The 19424-nt window shown below is 24.0% G+C and overlaps 1 long non-coding RNA gene across 1 annotated transcript; it reads left to right on the forward strand.

Annotated features, from left to right (window-relative positions):
- The first annotated feature begins 586 nt into the window (after positions 1-586).
- Positions 587-15483, forward strand: LOC126551537 (uncharacterized). Its single transcript, XR_007605462.1, has 3 exons — positions 587-746; positions 834-906; positions 15374-15483. It is a non-coding gene; the product is annotated as an uncharacterized LOC126551537 (long non-coding RNA).
- Positions 15484-19424: the final 3941 nt, after the last annotated feature.

Raw genomic sequence — 19424 nt, forward strand, 5'->3', positions numbered from 1 at the left:
TAAAAATATATCAAGTATTGCTACTAAGTAGTAAGTTTTTTAAATGCTAGCCAGGAAGAATGAATTCTATAAATTATAAATTATTTTTATTTATAAAACATATACTTATTATTTCAATTTCATTTTCAGTACATGATATTTAAGTGGTTTAATTTCATAAATTGCGCGTAATATCATTATAGACGTCTGGAAATCATGCCGTCGCCTTGGATACGCGAGAGTATACCGAGTATATAGGCTGTTACATAATGAAAGAAATGGTTTGTGAAAAATTGTTAGTAGTAAATGAAAAATAAACCCAAGTCAATCTACTCTAAAATATTCATTGAATAATGTATGAGTCGAATAAAATAAATGTTGATATTTTATTCATTCAACAAAAGGAGTATAATATATTGTACACAGTTGAAGTTTATAAATATATATATAAATATAGAACACATAGAATTCCATTAGCTCTATCATAGGTAGATATATAACAAGTGAATACTCAATGCAGACTCAATTATCAGTTTTTAAATCTAAAAGCATTGATATAATATAATATATTAAACGTTTTAAATTTGTTTTAAATTCGACAGTCCGGCGTATATTTATAAATGTGTAATCCAAATTTATTATACATCCATATGTTTATACCTGGATATAAAATATATAATATTACAATAACTCAGTTGGATTTATAAAAAATAATGCAGGGAAAAAAATTTAATTTTTATCCATTGCGATTTTCTTTATCGTACAAGGTAAGATTTACGAAAACATTTTTTGATTTTTTAATATATTTTACTACAAAACTAATAAATTTTTATTTTACTCGCTGGTCATTTTAGACCTTAGTCAGAGAGTGACTTTTAAAAACGTATTACATGAACTTTCAAGTAACAGTCGGATTTCAGGATTCAGGTGAGCTAAGTGTGTTTCGTTATTAATTATTATATATAGGTATAACTGTATAACATTTGGCATTTGAAATTAAACATTAAATAATTTTATATTATATTATCTTTGTCGCTAATTAATCAAAGAAAAATATATGAATTTAAATTGTAACAGTTTGTACTTTATATAATTAAGTTTTTTAAATTATAATTCATCAATTATAAATTAGCGCAAATAACTAAAATCAATTACAATAAATAACTGTTTGTTTTTCGAGGCCAATTATTAATACACATTACGAAATAATATGTTGGTAGGTATTTAACAAACGTGTCTGTTTAAATGTACTACTGTCTACTGTATACCTAGAGGCACGTTTAAACGTACTTGGTATATGCAACTGGTCTAATTGAAATTAATATATCGATCGATTAACTATGTCCTCTGATAAAAATTGTTGTTAAAAAAAAAAACTTTATTATTAAATTTCGGGAACAGCTCATTGACTGGCACAATATACACATTATGCCACATCACCTATTTAATATCGTTTACAAATGTTATGTAACATTATTTAATACCTAGTGTTTGTAGATTTATCAATAATATATTTTTTGAATTTTTTGTTTATCATTTGCTATTGATCATGCAAGTATACGGTTTATACCAAACAGATAAAATCAAACATTTTCTTTAGATGTAAGTATATGTTAGGTTTTTGAAACGGTGATTAAAATGTTTGGTGTATCGTTTTTAAAATTTATAATGAACTTATATTGTATCAAACGAGATTTTGCGAAAAACTCGATTGTGCTATTATGTGCCTATATAACCAGTCAAGGTTATTTTTCATAAATAAAATGATATCCTAGTTTTGGTAGACACCATGTTTTACTGTGTATTGTGTAAAATGGTTGATTTTACACATACGTAGACAATGGGATATTATTATTTTATTATCTAATCAACATTCTAATATTACTTTCTTAATTTTTATTTTGTGATTACTGATTATACATTTATCATGATTTATGCCTGAGGTTACACATCATGTCTCTCATTCTATAACAGGTTTGGATTCACATTGAGACAAATGTAAACTTTTCATGCCTATTACTATTAATATTGTTTTTTAATGTTGTATTTGTTGATGAATGTATAGTGAAATTAATTGTTAAAAAGTGTAATATATTTGTAATGTGAATAAGTTTTCTCTTTTGATACTCTATTCTTTAAAGAATTATTTAACCAAGTATAGATATCTTTGATATTCAAAAGAATTTTAAGATTAAAATATATTCTGCTTATAAAATCAATATTTTTGAGAATTCGTAAAAGAATTTATGATAATTGTACTTATTACACTGAATTATTTTTAATAGTATATAATATAACATAAGCATTAACTTTTTGTAAAAAATATAATTATTCATTTGATTAAATTAATAAATAATTAAAAAAAAAATAATATTTTATAAACATTCCTAAAAATAAAAAATAAAAAAATGGAACATTTCAAATGCTTATAAAAACATATGTTATAATATTTAATTGAGTATTTTCAATATGTTTTTTAATTAGCACTATATGAAGAACTTATGAGGAACATCATATTACATTTTTTATTTTATTTTACCCAGTGAATAAATTGTTATCAACAATTATATAAAAAAAGAAATTAAAAAAAAAAGGAAAAATAGATATCTATAAATATCTCACGAAGCATCAAAATATTTTGAGAAGTAAATAGTTTGGACAATAATTTCATAAACATTTAGGGAAAATTTAAAGTATCTTCGATTATTCGTATTCAAGTTGCATAAAGAAAAAACAATTGATTTTGTAAATAATTGGATGTGTAAAATTCCTGTTTTCTTAATTATTTTAAAAATAATGAAAATTTTTAACCTCTGAAGTACAAACTATAGATCCAATTTTCTATCCAATTTCATCCTCAAAGTTGAAACTTTTGTTAAGTGTTTGTTCGTTGTCGTATATGAACATGCAATATAAAAACACACATACACACACAAATCGTTATAAAATCAATAAATTCGCCCAGAATCTAAAATATTCCGATTGTTAATATACATATATTTTTATATTTTTTTGGTTTCAAGGAATGTTTTATTTTTTTATTAAATTTATTGTTAGTTATTATTAATTATAAAATATAATATAATTATTGTTAGATAAAATTTTGTTTTGAATAACACACTACAAAATATTGTCAAGGTATTTTCATTTTCATTTCATATGTTAAACTTGTTGGTTTATCACTACATTTCTAGTATAAATCACGTTATCTCTAGGCGCCCTTTATGAAATGCTAATTTTCCGACCCGTTTATTCCTGTCTCTTGCCTCAATGGTTTAAACTAAGGGATGACTTCCACTCCCGGATTGAGCTTGTTAACCTTATTTACCCGTCTCGTAATGTATATGCAATATATCTTGTCATATCTACTCGTATAAATGGATTCTAAACTCAATTAATATCGTACACCCTTTTATGTATAAAGTTGATTTTGCGTTCGATAACAATTGCGTACAATTATACGCTTATTAACTGTGGCATAATGGAAGCCAATTGATTTAATTTTAATTTAAAATAATATTTTAAAATATTTAAATAGGCATTCTGTATTAGCGCACTTAAAATATTTTATATTTTCACTTTTCAAGACAGACAGTTTTTATTTTTAATTTTTAAATAAGTTTAATTAATGAATATATAATTATAGGTAGGTCGTAGGTATTATACTGTTTCATAGTTTTAGAAACACATATTTTAGAGCGTCATCTTGTATAATATCTAACAAAGTTTTGGACTTTTGAAAATTAATTTAATTTAAACTAAATTTATCATAGTTTAAAAGAAAAAAATATTAATAGTTACGAATTTTAAATGTTAATAATCTAATAAAATATTATCAATATTATAAATTAACATTTAAATTAGTATACATATAATTCAGCTATTCTAAATACGAGAATAATTTTTAGTTTATTGAAATTCAAGTAATATAACGATCGAGATTATTAATTATTATTAGTTTTACATTATTAACTTATTATTTTATAAATATATCACGATTATTAAGTGCATTATTATAATTTATAGTAGTATATAAAAAAATAATTAAATTTAGATTACAAAGTATAATATAAATGTAAATAAGTATACCTACAAGTTACAACCTACATACGTACTTATATATCTTTTACAAAGAAAAATGAATGCATTTTAATAATTATAATTGCCGTATAATAATATATTTTATATGTATTAAAATAATAAGTTATGAATGTTAGCAACTTATGTACCTAAATTAATATTACCTAAGTTAATATAAGATTCATAATGTATAATAAGTACAGTGTAGGTACATATTTTACTGTACCTGCTATTGAAAAAAATTAGCATTTTGTACAAAAATGACTTCATGCAATAAGATATACTAACTCTTTTTTATTCAAATCCACAATGTAAATGAAAATAAAATAATGATATTTACGTTAATCTATTTTATAAACTGCCAACTGCATTATAAATTCTCCGTTTAATCATTGATATGTACCTACCTATTAAATACGATTTTAATATTAATTCACAAAGTAGATATTTTAGAGTTAATCTTATACACACATAATATAATAATATATAATGTCATATTATATACATTTACCATAATGTTATTAATGATTATAATTATTATAATATGAATATATTATTGTTACCATGTGGGCATATGGCATGTATAGTAGATATATCTACTGTATAAGTAACCTATTTAGGATAATATATATATATATATTAAAAACCTGTAATAAACTTTTGAAGTTAATTATAGCAACAAGACGTTATGATCGTCATTAAACTAAATAGGTAGGTAACAAACATTTAATAAAAAAGAATAATAAACTGTAGGTTATGGCATTACACTTAATAAATAATAAGTATTTCGATTGAGTCGTATTTAATGTTTAATCTTACCGGGCTATATTAACATATTGTTATATACCTTTTTTTTTATTTGCCAACGCTTAAACCAAGCAATCTGAGATATGCGGTGTACATTGTACATTTTATAATAAATTGATGACTATATTAACTAATGATAATAAATAAATTTAGTATGCCGATTACATCTAAGTGTGTGACGGCAAAAGTAAATCTGTATAATATCTACAACGATTGACAATACAACACACCACACACGAGACTTAGAAGAAAAACTATAAATCCAATGTGCAGTTATATTATGTTTTTATTGCAAAATATAAACGCACTATAGTGATTATGACAATCGTAGAATATGTTAATTACAATATTATTATTGTGAAGATACGATCAAAATTCACAGTGATTATAATTTTTATTTATTATTATGTGATGAGAAAAAGAATGACCCTATACGCCTATGTGTCGAGTGTCGACACAGTGCTTTTAAGACAATAATAGAGGTCTAATTATTTATTGTAACCTTGAGTTACTCTATTAAAAATTAGATTAGATAGATTATATAAGATTTTGACTTCATATAATATGAGAATACCTATAATCTATATGAATAGTTTTACGGTTACATTTTCGAGAATTTCAAAACTAAATTAAAAATATCTATGATATTAAATAAAGAATATTTGTAAACATAAAATATAATATAAATAAAAATATGATATTATTTTTAGTTATACAATATTCGTATAATTTATGAAAGTACTAAGTTTTTTCTCTGTAGGTATGTAATTAAATTGAATGCATTTTAAATGACACATCGCATATTATGACATTATTCTCGTTTACTTTCGATTGGAAGTCATATGTATTTGTTTATACTTCAAAAGTAAACACTCGTTATAATTTTGAAAAAAGTTGTCTATTTAGTATTACATCTTAGCAACGATCATCATTTATTTTTTTAAATGTATATTAAATAACTTAAATAATATTATGTAGTGACGGGGTTAAGTTATTAAAAATATTTAGGTGTTTAAAAAGGTATATTATGGGTAGTTTTATTTAGTTACCATCTAATAAATCTATTATGATTTGTGCTAATTTAAGAAAAAATTATGAATGGTCGATACCTTCAAGATGATGTAACTACATAAAATGCTCATATTTTTCATTTACGAATGTATTTATAATAAATTTGAGTTCGAGGGTGCAGTTTGTAGTCTACATGTACCTTTAAAATTCGTTACTGAATACTGATGTTTGTGGTCTATAATGTCATATATACTTTGCAGCAGACCTGCAGTGTACTATATAAAGTATAACGACTCATCCTCTTAACTTGTTTTCTATATCAATAATATCATGTCAACAAACAAGGAAGAACATGTAAGATATTTTTTATACCGGACTGTAAACAAATAAATTCTTTTTTTCTTTTAACTTAAGTACTGCAGTAGTTTAGTTGTTATTAAATGTTTTATACCTTAAATATCATTAAACATTATACACACATAAGAGATACCCAGAGATAAATTTGCCGATTTCAGTTATTTAATAAATATATTTTTTAAAATATTAAATTGCGATAATTTTAATATATTTTAAAACGTTTTCGTAAAATTTGGTTGTTAACAGTTATTTAGTTATTTACTTAAAATTAAAAAACATCAAATTTATCAGTTACCGTTTCTTTTTTCTTTTTTCTTTTTAAAATTATATTTTATACTATTTTGTTTGTATGCTCTGTAAAATATATCTGACTTCGAAAAATGTATTACCTACTATTGCTGAATAAATATGAATTTCGTCTGTATCAACTATCAAGTGCTATTGATATTGTCCTTGTGTGGGATACAATAGTAATAATTGTTTTTAATCCATTTTAATTCAAATAGGTAATTGTGAAAGTTGAGATTTAAAAAACAATGAACAGGCATATTACACATAGGTACGTAAATACTATTACTTTATTTATTGAAACTGTGATGAAACGTAAAAAGTTTAAATCTGGTCAGAAATGAATTATAAAAATAAAAAATATTACAACCATTCGTCCAATTAGATGTACCTACTTATTTGTAAGAACATAAGTTTATTTTAGACATTTACAGATAGTGAAACTCGTGCTATTTTACAGTTGGATGAAAGTGCCTAACTATTATTTGATTAGAAAAAAAGTATATATACCTACCTCCTAATATCTAATGATGCGAGCATAATATATGGATATCTGCCACAGTATAAATATACCCGACTGCATAAATATGCGTGTTTAGATAGGTAATTAGGGTATATTAGATTGAATTTGTATTATTTTGTCATTACAATTAGTTTAAAGTAGACTTATCATGTATAATAGTTCAACCTTCATCTCATTATCGAACACGATAATCAGCATCACGAATATTACGATATAGTTGCGTGGTATGTATTATACCTTCATGTACCTATAATAATAAAATAAAACGAATATGATAAGTATGCAATTTTCATGCAAGTATACTTAATACTCTATTATACCATACCGAGCCTATGTAGACAAGGTTAGACGATATTATAATAATACCTATTTTTAAACGCAAATAATAAAAATATTATTACTTAAAAAAGGTACCTCTCTAATATTAATGGTTAATGATATCTAAAAAAATATAAAATGATTCGCTAAAAAGCTCATGTTGTGGTTTTTGGTGGACCGCTATTAAAATAACTACAATAATTTTAGTTATTACCTGTACGTGTTATATAGTATGTAATTTTAATATACTAAAAGCATATCACATCAATGAACTTATCGCCAACGATTAAATTCGATCTAGTATAGGATTATATTATCTTATAAGCAAAAACGTTACTAAAACCATTATGTAAGTATTATTATTTGTAATAATTTTTCATTAATTAATTTGGAATGCGGTCAAGTAGAAGTATCACATGTCATAATATATTTTTCCCTACGAATATATAATATATACTATATACCTATTGCATATTGAACACGATTATACGTAGGTATGCATATCAGCTTATATAAATTAAAATGATTTATTTAAGGCCATATTATGCTTTACAAATTCGTGCTATATTTACTTTATAGTTTTTACTTTTTGTTCCATATAAATAGAATGAGATCTGTAGGCTATAATAATACAATATAGAATTGTTATTTTTTTGTCGAATTATAACGAAAGGAATCATAGGCCTCGTTACTTTCAACGATTTATTAATAATTTAGAGTTATTACTTAAAACAACAAAACCGCAAAACTGTACAAAATGGACCCAGATCCCACAATAACACGGTTACCTGTCTCGCGCATGGAAATATAATTTTGATTCACGCAATGCCTGCAACTCGAAACAAAAAACATCGTTTTATACGTGGAGTCTGTTCTACTAACATAGAATTATTGTGAAATATATATAAATATTAAATATATATTTTAATAATTATCATCTACACAACTTCGTTAAAAATTCTCTTAAATGAATGCAATGGAGAACTACTGCAAAATTGATTAAATGAAATATAATATATAAATATATGTATAACAAAAATAAGGTTGTATTATTTTGAAAAAAGAATTTGGTTAAAAGAATCATTTTATTCATATTCATTTTTTTTTTAGATAGATCAAAACCCATATCATTAAATATAATAGGCACGTATATCTAAAAACATTTTAACGTAAAAATTAAACGTATTTCATTATGCAGTAATGTAATAAGTACCTACATTTTTTCACGACCCTGAATAAAACATAAACCTGTATAAAATTGTAAAAATACCAAATCTTAATCGTAACATATATTATACAGGTTTTACTGCGCCTACCCACATAAAATATGACTTAAGGAGGTTATCCAGTCACCCGAAACACTCACCCTGATTGCAATGTAGGTACAGAATTACTCTCTTTAACTTCCAACAAATTTATAGTGACTGTACATTACGTTGAACGAATTTAATAGTAAATAGTGTTTTCTCAGAGTAAAAAAAATAATGACTTTGATTGTGTTAAATATAATAATATTCTACCTACATTTATTGACAAGTATCTACTATTTTGGATACAGATTATGCCTATTGCTTATATATAGTATATGAAATAGTGTATCGTAATATTGTGTAACCGATGAACATATATTAATATATACATGTCACAAGAAACAAAATTTATCTATTTTTATATAAAAAAAATTGATATTGGGCAATTATGTATGTGGATTTTAGAAGAGCAAGTGAATTGTATGATAATAGTATAACATTTGCGTTTATATATATGTAGGTATAATAGGTATATACAATATATAATAATTAGGTTCTTAAAAATCAAAAAAAGCTCTAAATATTTAATATAAAATTATACACTAAAATTTATTTAATTTTAAGTACCAAATTTATTAATTATTTTTATGTACGCCATACAATTATTTATTGATAAACTACTACTAATTTATTATTTTATTATATCGTGTTAATTATTGTTATATAATTTAAAAATTATGTTTTAAAAATAAATAAATGTTAGCGAAAATGATAATAATAATTATTATTAATTACACTTGAAATGAAAAAGGAGTCAAGTATACAAAATCAATTAAATACAATTTAAAATATGACATGAAAAACGTTTGGATGTCTGCACTTACCACTCATCAGTTATCACTTGTGCCAACAACTATTTATTCAAGTATGACATTCCCTCTAAGTTCTAGCACTGATCATTTATAAATTAATATTATATCTTCAAAAGTTCAAAATATATTTATAAAAATACGTTTTTTAAATCTATCATAACATAAAATAAAATAAATGTATGGGTTATTTAAGCGATATATGAACGGTATTAATTGTACTTCGTAAATATGATTTAGGCCTGGTAACAAATATGAATTGAATGTCAGCTGTCAAAAACAATGTCTGTCAGATAAAATAAGTACCTTTATTTCGGTTTAATATATGAAATTCAATCACACGAAGAACCTTTTGTTTAAAATATCATGTTTTTTATTTGTTTTGTGTATAGGTCATTCGAATTATTATAGGACGAATTTATGTTATACAGCGTGATAAACTAAGGATGCTTATACTCTCTTTTTATTTTTCAATAATGCATTTATTCAAAATCAGATTTTTTGGAATTTTTAAATATCCTTAAAGACCTCTGAAAGACTCTAAATTCTTTAGATTTTTCATACTACTTAGCAAGTGTTTTATAAAGATAGGTACAAACTTTTGTTTTTCACATGACAACCTTCCTTTTGTATAGCGAATTATTTAACGTATTTACGTACGTATACTATTTTTGAAAATGCTAATGTATCAAAATCGATATTAGAAAAATAAGTAGTTTTTGAGTATTTAAATTTTTGTACTAAGGGGTAAGGAGTAAGGTCAATTAATAGGTACAATAGATTTATGATATGAGTTTTAAAGTATGAGAGTCATGTTAATTTGAAAATTTTAGTAATTTAATAAATTATCAACAATTATAATTTATATGAATGGTGTGAAGTATTATATTAATATTAAGTTCAAATAGTATAAATATTTTATATGTTTGTAAAATCATTTTTTAAAAGACTATTATCCTTAAAATAAATACTTCAATAACTAAAAAACTATTTGTTTGAACTTATTTTGTGTAATAATGTATCCACTAAATCATTTTCAATAAAAAACTAAAAAGGTGACGAATTCTCATTTGAAGGTAGAGACTAGTTGAACTATCAATGTTTAAAAACCATTAGTGTGCTTAATTATATATATTAATATATATAATGTATACACTATACATAAAAAAAATTGAGTATGATAGATAAATATCATTATTTGTCTTATATAATTTTAATTTATCCACCAATATATATCCTACACAGCTACAGGTGCGTAGCCAGAAAATTTCAACTAGGGGCCGATTAGTTTTTGGCCCTTTTATTATTTTCCATAATTTTCTCAAATGAAATACTTGTAGTGGGAGAGCTTTTCCTTCACACTAACGATTAGGTTATGTCATACAAAGAATCTTATTATATATTACCTTTGATTGATAGTTGGTTTAAGAAAAATGTTCGCAGCAAGTGTACCTATTACAATATTACAAAAAATAGATAATACCTAGTATAATACCTTTCTGATTTAAAAAAAATAACACAAAATTACCTACATATTTACTTTTGGAATACATTTTTCATGCTATAAAAAATAAATCTATACCTATATATTTAGAATGTAAGTAATTATATTCCTACAACATATATTAACAAAAGTTAATTCATATCTAAATACTAATTAAAAATAATCAAAAGTATGAGCGTCAACGGCATTAAAAGTGTTAATAAAATGATATTTAATGATATAAAATAATTAAATAATGGCTCAAACACCGACAGTCTACAGAATATAGCACTCGGGTATGCACTTCGTATTGTTTACCAACTGCAAATATAGTCCCTAATAATCTTTTATCATTAAAACAGGTATGTCTATTAAGATCCTATTATTTATCTTTTTCAGATAACGTTATGCATGATTATCAAAATTAATTATCATAATAATAACTGTATTACCTAGGTACCTAGTAGTAATATTCAGAATAGATTTATTTCAAAGCTCATAATCACATTTTTGATAATTGGTAAAAATAATTATATTTTGAATTTGGGGGGTGGCGCCCATGGGCTAGAGAAAATTTAAGGTGGCCCGGCTCACCCAGGCACCCCTGGCTACGTGCTTCACATCTGTACCTACTATTATTATTTTATCCGAGCTAACAGAGTGGGTGTACAGCACACTAAATTATTCTCTTTATTCTCTTAGTCATTCAGTAGGTTAACGTTAAGTATACTTAAAATATTGATAAAAAAATAATTATTTATTAATTACTGGCGAAAAGTTGTTTGCAGTGTTTGTACAATATAACAATATATTATATATACACGAGTGTACACTGTACCTGCATAATTGAATTCACGCATAAGACATAATATAACTTAATTACTTTTGTAATTAATAATAATATTCTTATTAATGTAAGTATGAGATTATTGACAATATTACACATCTATGTTTGTGATTATTATTCATATATTTGGCCAAAGTGTAATGTTCACACCGAAAAATTATAATTAATGTATTCGATTTGTATACTATGGATTATAAATAATTTTAAAATAATATTTTAAAGTTTTTATTAAATAGTCGTTTTAAAAAATCAGATCAAATAAACAACATCTCATGTTTCAAAAAAAGTCAATGGATTAGGTGTATAATATTACAATACATAGGTACAGTTCAAGTTAAAAATAATGGCTAATATAGGCTTATGGTAAACAGTCTAGTATTTTATTTGATACAACGTGTTATTTGTTTTATTATATAATACCAGTTGAAAGCAATAATAATGCGATTAATTGGTAGAAATATATAATTAAGATATAAAAATATATTTTACGGAGTTTATTATGTAGGTACCTACTATTGTATTAGATAACACACGCTTAAATTATCGCTTGTCCCATAAACGTGATACCTACATCAAATAGACTTTCAAATAGGATTATAACCTTCAAAATCATAGGAAGTAAAACCTTTATGTTATCAGTGTAATCAGTAATCACATCATTTTTTTGTTACTGCACATCTAGTAGGTATGTATAAATACTCAATATTCACATCATCAATTACTCTTATACATCGCTATGTTTACTTTTAAGTTACATATTTTATAAGAGTATACGAGCAGCGTATCTTTAGTATATTTTTACACAAAATGACCTTATACTTTCTAAAGATATATCATACTAGTAGGTAACAATAGTATAATTGTTTTATAAGTATATAAGTTACCTCCCTTTCACTATTACCTACCTCCACCTGGCTACCTATCAATGATTTTAATCTTCAGACAATAATAAACTGAAGAAAAAAATATTACACAAATAAACGATAAAATTATTCAATTCAACGAGTGTTTAATTCCAACAGGATTTTATTAGTTGAAATATTATATAATCAAATTAGTATTGACTACCGTTTTTTCATTGACATTGCTTTAATGCAATTATTACGAATACCATACGAAGTGGTTTAATCAAAATGCTTGTTCTCTAATTTATCTATACATTCGTTGAAACTACGAAGGACTTTGCATATTAATTAATTTATATTCATTTAATATTAAAAAAAAAAACTTTAATATACATACAGAATTAAGTACTGTGATTATTTTCCTCCTATAAATAAATTTTCATCAACTTATAATACCGTTAATTTATTACGCTCTGGTAGAAAAAATAATAATTTTGTAAATTAAATTCCAATTATGTAAAACTATAAAGGAAAAACTGAAATATATATTATCTACCTACTTTAGATTCTGAGTGGAGTAATGAATGTATTGATTTTACAATAATATTCGTTTGCTTTGTCTGTAAACATTTTCGGGGTAGTAAAAAAATGTTTCTATTTTCAAAAAATACGTGTTATTTCTGGTAGAAAACTGAATCTAGTACTTTGGGGAGTCAAATATAATAAATTTCTAAAAATAAATTTTATAATTGGAAAAATCAAAAAAAAATTAAGGAAAAACGGAGATTTTTACACAAATCTAATTATTGACAAAAACAATTTTGTTTTTTGGTGTATGTCAAAAACATGTAACTGTAGATACTGGAATTTTTTTTAACAAATGTTTATATGATTGTTTTTTTCTTAATAATATTTTTGAGGTATTTATAAGCCTGAGAATTTTTTTTCTTGAAATTAAAGTTAAAAATTATTTGCTGCTCAAAAATGGTTGAAAATTTATTGTCACAAACATTTTTTATAACAGTTAAAGTTAGAATTTTGATAGTATTACTCATTTAAAGATAAATAACGATGTCAGTTATTTTGTTACCTATACAATTTAAAATAATCATTCGTGAAAACTTAAAACTTTTAATCATATTAACTATTTATTAACTTATCTATTCATACTGTTTTACAGTAAGGTATTTATTAACTTTAACATAATATTATAATAAATATTATTATATTATATTATAATATAATATAATAAATTCAATATTTTTTTAAAAAATGTTATCAACCTACAGCAATATTAAAAGTAAAATAAATGACTTAAAATCAAAAAACATATTACGAAACAAACTTACTGATATAGACCGACAGTCTGTCTCCGTTCAAAATCGTTTTTCATATTTCTACAAATTTTATTACAATAATATATCATTGAATTCAAATTTAACACACCTATATAATAATGACCAACTTAATAATATACAGCAGAGCTGCACCAACTTGCCTACTTTATTTTTTTTTTTGAACGAGGTTATTTTTTAGAATTATTATTTATTATTATTAGAATACATTTTCATGAAACCCTATTTTTTTTTGAACGGTATTTACTTTGAGAAATATTTTATAGGAAATTAGTAATTTTATTATTCCAATGAAACGTATTATGTGTGAAAATAAATCGTCTGAATAGTATTTTGTCAGAACCATATTTAAATATTATTTAAATATGATTTCAGGCGATACATAGTTATTAAAAATATATACAGGGAAAAAAGTTTTTCAAAAAATATTTGTTTCAAATAAAATGGCTTTCGGTTAAAAATGATCCTGTGAAATACAATTCATAGAAAATACGTTTCTGACATAATTCATTTGGAGCTAAAAAAATATATTGTATCCGACAAAACACGTTTACGATAACATATTTTTAAAAATAAATACATTTCCTAACATTTATTTCCAATATTATACGTACTCCATATTTTCGATTTTCTGTATAGTTCATTTTTTAATATTTTAACTTTATATCCTTGAAGGATTGATTTTAAATACCTAGTATTTTTACTATACGTCTTCACTTAAATCAAAGACACATTCAAAATAAAAATAATAATTAGATCTAAAAAAATAATCTTAAAATAGCTAGTTAATTTAATTTTTGAATGAATCAATATTTTCTTGCTTGTAAGTGCTTAAAACCTATAAATAATAATAATAATAAATAATATATTATACTATATAATATATATATATATATTATTATATTATATTATAATTATTATATTATTGTTTAAGAATTGTCATTATTAGAAAAAAAATATTGCCAGCCAATAGCCAAGTTTCCGAGGCTTATTTTTAATGAAAAAAAACCCTCTATTATAAATGTCAAATATCATCTGTGACTACACATTTTATTTCTATCGTTTGATATAATATTATGGATCTCTTGAATTAGAATATTATTTTTATGTATAATTACAAGACTTTCAAGTAGAGCCAAAATCTTATTATATTACAATTCTTCCATGATATTTAATTAATATATTGTGTATATGTATATATACTTATTGTATATTTTATATTTTCATAAAAGGGGTGATATAACTAAACTAATACTATGGATGATACATACCTATTGGCTATTGCATCATTTAATCTTAACTGATCGTATTTAAAATAATATTTTAATTTGTTTTATATATTTTATAGAGTTGTTTTTTAGATATGACAAAGAACAATGATATTTATTCAAGTCAATTAAAGTTTATCTGAAGCACTACTATAACCAGTGACTACTTCTACTTTAATTAAGTTTTACACACTTAAAATCAATTGATCAAATATTCTTATTGTATATATCATATTATAATATGTACGTACCAATAATTTTAAATAACAAAAAAATGTACTAAATTTTAATGAATGCTATGATTAGTATGAAGAATACAATTAATAGTCTAAAAGGGTTTTCAGTTATTATACGCCAGCACATTTATAATTAGATTATGGTATATTTTGTAGTTCATTAAGCAGGTAAAATTTGAAATTTTGAAATCCTCCAATAATAATATCATGTACCTACTTATGAATTATTATTAATTCATCGATATTTATAGGAAAAACGAATAGGGACAAACTAATATGTACAAATATGCCATTAAATTGTTCAAAAAGATTCAAAATATTAATTCAGAAAATTATACTATGTGTAGAAATTACTAGCGTAAACATTTAGTGATAATTTCAAGTATTTATAAATATTCGCTTTCGAGTTATACGAAAAAACAAAATTTTTTATGACAAATATTAGTTTCCCATAAAAATTCGTAAAATTGTTCTTAATTTTAATTTTTGTTTTTTCCGATTATTTTAAAACTTACTATTAACTTCTCAATGTACTAACTAAATCCAATTCTATACCATAAATTACCACAAATTTAAAAATCAGAGCATTTTTACTACCAAAAAAGGTAATGACAAACACAAAAGAAACATATACCTAGTGACTAGTAAGATCAATATTATAAAGAGGACCTAGTTTATTAGTTATTACTTATTAACTTATAACTTATAAGCATATGTTTACTTATTTACGGGTGTTGACATGTACTCGGTTAGATGTACCTAAATATATTACGATTAAAGCTCAAAAGGTTAAGTTAAAATGATCATAACGTATTGGTTTTTCATCAAGAGTATAAGACACTATAATATATTATAGTGATATTTTATCACCGCGGAGTAGGTACTTGTTAAGCTATTCGGACCGTGAGTCTAGTACTCTAGTCTAATCAGTAGAGGCTATTCTATGGTTCATTATATGTTGCTTCAGCACGACTTCGAAGACTAATTCACTACAGTCCAAGTGAGGAAGTTACATAAAAGCCAAAAAGGCTAATATCGGGAGTAGGTACCTACTAAACGATAATAGGTAATAATGTACGTGTTTACACTTTCCAGTAGACGTACACAACTGTTATTGACATTATCCCACAAGTACGGTCGTACTTTTATTGTTTATCCGTTATCGCGATGAATTGCGAGTGGAAATTGTTCTATTCATGGGAACATTAAGAACGTTTGCGTCAAAGTTCCGCTCAGCTTAGTATAAGTTAATTGTACATAGATATTAGATATATACTTTTAGTTGTGTGCCTGCCTGTTAAAGTTATTTTTAGAAGTGGTCTTAGACAGGTCGAAACTCGAAATGGTCGGATGTATTACACGATCACTGTAATGGTGAAATTGAATGAATGAGTCAAGTCTGCAGGATTTTTGGTTCACTATTCAATTTATCATCAGTTATCTTATGTTCAAGATATAATGAGTATTTTCAATTCTATAATATTGAGTATTTAAGCCTAAGTATAAACTTATTTGAAGTTTATTAGTAGGTAATTGTTATAGAAAAACAATAAATTTATAACGTTAATTTCGATTTGGCATGTAACTGACATTTATTTTAATAGGTGAAATATAAAAATGTTTTCTATTATTTTTTTCAAATTACATCTATATACCTACGGTATCTTTACCAATAAAAATTGGTGATGTCTAATATAAGTTTTAATAATAGATTTATTATAACATAATTATACATAATAAGAATTTTGTAAGTATGTACTTTAAAAATGTAAATTGATTCATCTTGAATATTTATAAGATACGATTAATGTAAAATAAATAATCAAATAGGGATTCTATTCATATAATTAATTTTTTTAGAACATTTTTCACTCCAAATAATCACTACCAATATTACCATTGTACTTTATTGACTAAACTTAAAAAGTTCTGAGAATTGCTTTAATTAATCAATTCTTTATAATAAAGTATGTAGGTACTTGAAATTCAAACATATTGAATATTTTTTTTTTTGTGAAAAAAAATGTAATTTTTCATTCAGTTTTAAAACTATTATGTGTAAAACCTTTTATATCGCGTGAAATTACTGATAATATAATATGTTAGAATATTTAGGTATAAGTATGACCCAAAATCATAAGAACCGCTAATTTTTTTTGGTCTTCTTGAATATGTACCTATATATTAAGAATAATAATTTAAGGAAGGTGGGAATGTTCTTGAAGTGGTTGTTAGATAAACGTTATAATTTTGACCAACAAATTAATAGTTCATAATTTATTATTAGTGAGGTTAATCACTTATATCGTATTTTATACAGTTTAATACTATTTGGGCGAGTAAAATTATTTTTACATGTATAATATGTGCACTGTGCAGTGTGCGGTATGATATATGTACATGGTTTTGTTTTATTAATTTTTAAATTCACATCATTGTAATGTAAATTCAGTGCTGGCTATTTACAAAATAATGTGTGCTGTCAAAGATGTTTCTAACTACCTACATAGTTACCTATAAAGAATTTAATTATTGAAAGTATGAAAAACTAGATAAAAAAGGTATCAAAAACACATCAATTCTTCACCAATTGAGGGTACATATTATATCACATATATATTTCCAATATTTTTGTTAATTTTTGGTTAATGTTAAATTATAATTTGTCTAATAATTAAAAAAATATATATTTTATACTATAATAGAAAAAAACAAATTTCTATTTCAAGGATGGTTACTTAAAATAAATTGAATCTATAGTTGATATTCTATGGTCAAAGCTGAACAATTTTCTAGTATTTTCAAATGTAATTGGGAAAAACTAAAATTTCTACACAAAACTAGTTTTTGACAAAATTGAGTTTTTTTGTGTTTAATTTAAAAATCAATATCTGCTGTAGATACTTGAAAATCTCATTGAATATAATATCTTTATTTTTGCAACCACTAGAATAATTTTTAAATATTTTTTTTTGTGCTATTTATAGGTATTTAAATTGTTTTATTAGATTAATAAGTATCTACCTACGGTAATAAAAGACAATTTTATATATTGCGTTTATAAATATTTGTGTAAGCGATTCACAACCAAGTCTATCGTACTCATGGTTCCATGGTTCTAACATTTGAGCATTTGGTACCAAAAAGCAACATAGACGATTCTAAAACCGAAAATGTGTATGAACTTAATTTTTTAAATTTTACATCATGCTTATCAGTAGGATTTGTTGACTCTCAATAAATGAATATTTTTTTTATTTGCTTAAGGTTGACATTGATTTCAGAAAATAAAGTAGTTACTATAATGGTTAGATAAAATTTTAAACTTTAACCAAAACCACTTAAACGGATATGTTAAAAACACGGGAATTTAATTTATAACGGGCAACGGCATGCAAGATCAGATAGCTTATTAGTTATTACAAATAAATGACTCGGTAAAATATTGTCATTATATTTTTTCTACTATAATGATTATTGATTTAATAAGTCATTATATGATAAATAATTAACAATCGCTCGATATCCAAACACCCACGTCCCACACACTCGTATAATTGTATGTGTGTTGCTAAAGCTGTATTTTCAAAATAAAAGTTCATTATATGCAACTAATGCAAGGGTGAAAAATCATTTTCAGTGTTGAAATATGTAAATATTGTCAAAAGTCAACTCTTATACAATATAAAATATCTTCCTTATCGTTAATAGTAGAATCGTCAATAGAATATGAATTATTACAAGAAATCAATACCGAAAACAATAGATATATTTGCTAAAAAAAAAAAACGTATTAAAAGAATTTTTAATAATATTTTATATAAATATAAAATTTTAATTATTATTTATTTCACATACCTACTTTATATCATTATTATTAATACTGAAAAAATCAAAATAATTTTATT

Source organism: Aphis gossypii, chromosome X (assembly GCF_020184175.1).
Source record: "Aphis gossypii isolate Hap1 chromosome X, ASM2018417v2, whole genome shotgun sequence".
NCBI lineage: Eukaryota > Metazoa > Arthropoda > Insecta > Hemiptera > Aphididae > Aphis > Aphis gossypii.